This window comes from Orycteropus afer, unplaced genomic scaffold (assembly GCF_000298275.1).
Source record: "Orycteropus afer afer isolate SDZICR_OR568_19922 unplaced genomic scaffold, OryAfe1.0 scaffold00045, whole genome shotgun sequence".
In the NCBI taxonomy this organism is placed as follows: domain Eukaryota; kingdom Metazoa; phylum Chordata; class Mammalia; order Tubulidentata; family Orycteropodidae; genus Orycteropus; species Orycteropus afer.
Genome location: NW_006921632.1, coordinates 1,608,346 through 1,609,946, shown reverse-complemented (window position 1 = coordinate 1,609,946; position 1,601 = coordinate 1,608,346).

Genomic DNA, 1,601 nt, shown 5'->3' with positions numbered 1-1,601 from the left:
GAGAGAGTGGGAACTTCCCAGAACATTGTATTGTGCCACGCCCAACAGAAATAACCCAGGTGGGCGACTTTAAAATCAGGATCTCCTCCGTAGCTAATAGCAATTCCCACCTTAGAGTTTACAAAGACTTATGGGTAGAAAAGCCACACTAAGTAATTTACTACACCGCAGTTATCTAGTGCTGCAATAACAGAAACACCACAAGTGTGTGGCTTTAACAAATAGAAATTTCTTTTCTCACAGTTTAGGAGGCTAGAAGTCTGAATTCAGGCGCCAGCTCTAGGGGAAGGCTTTGTCTTTCTATCAGGCCTGGAGGAAGGGCCTTGTCTCTTTGAGTTTCTGTTCCTGGATGATCTTCACGTGGCTTGGCATTTCTCTTCCCCCATCTCTGCTTCCTTGTTTAAGCTTTTGTAAATCTCAAAAGAGATTGCCTCAAGAACATCATATATTAATCTTGTCTAATTAACATAACAAAGACAATCCATTTCCAACTGGGATTATAGAGGTTAGAATATACAACATATATTTGGCAGCGGGGAGACAATTCAATCTATAATAACACAAAATTTATTCTTTCAACCATTATGGGCGGGGGGGGGGGGGCAATTCAGTGGCATTGAGTAAATTCCAAATGTTGTGAAACCATCACTAGTATCTAGACCCAGAAAATTTTCATCACCCTAAAAGGAAGTCACATACCCCTGAAGCACACACTTTGCATTCTTCTTCCTGCCTCTGCACCCTCGTCCCTGGCAGCGACTAGTCTGTTTCCTGTCTCCATAGATCTGCCTCATCTGGATATTTTATATAATTGGAATCATACAGTATGTGGCTTCCCAACCCCCAATTGTGATTTGAGTAAAAGTTTGCAGAGAAAATTCATTTTCCATACAGCAGTCTATACACATTTTGTTTCATGATATCGATTGCAATACCCATAATGTAACTTCTATTTCCACTTCCTCTTGTAGGTGACTTTTCTCTTGTCCTTCTTTCCCATACCCTCTAAGCTATCTCCCTGTACAAATACTGCCCTTCTTATCTCCTCTGGTTGATTGTTCTAAGGAGTGTACTGATCTGGTGTAACTGCTCACTTTGTAATCCTGTCTATTGTTTGACTGGAAGCCACAGGAATGAACTCAATTCCAGGTCCAAAGGGTGACTAGGGGTCATAGTCTCAGGAGTTTCACCAATCTCTTTCAGACCAGTAAGCCTGGTCTTTTTTGTGATTTTGAGTTTTTCCACATTTTTCTCCCACTCTATCCAGGATCTCCTATTTTGATACCTTTCCAAGTGGTTAACAGTGGTAGCTGGGCACTATCTAGTTCTTCTGATCTCAGGGTAATATAAGCTGAAATCTACATGGTCATGTAGTCCCTTGGACTAATCGTTTCCATGCATCTTTGGTTTTCTTCATTCTTTGCTCTGGCAGAAGAAAGACCAATTGTTGCATCTTGGATGGCCACTCATAAGCTTTTAAGATCCCAGTTGCTACCACCAAAGTAGGATATAGAACAATATTTTTTTCAATTGATGCAGAAAAGGCATTTGATGATATGCAACACCTATTCCTGATATAAAAAAGAAAAAAAAGCACTCAA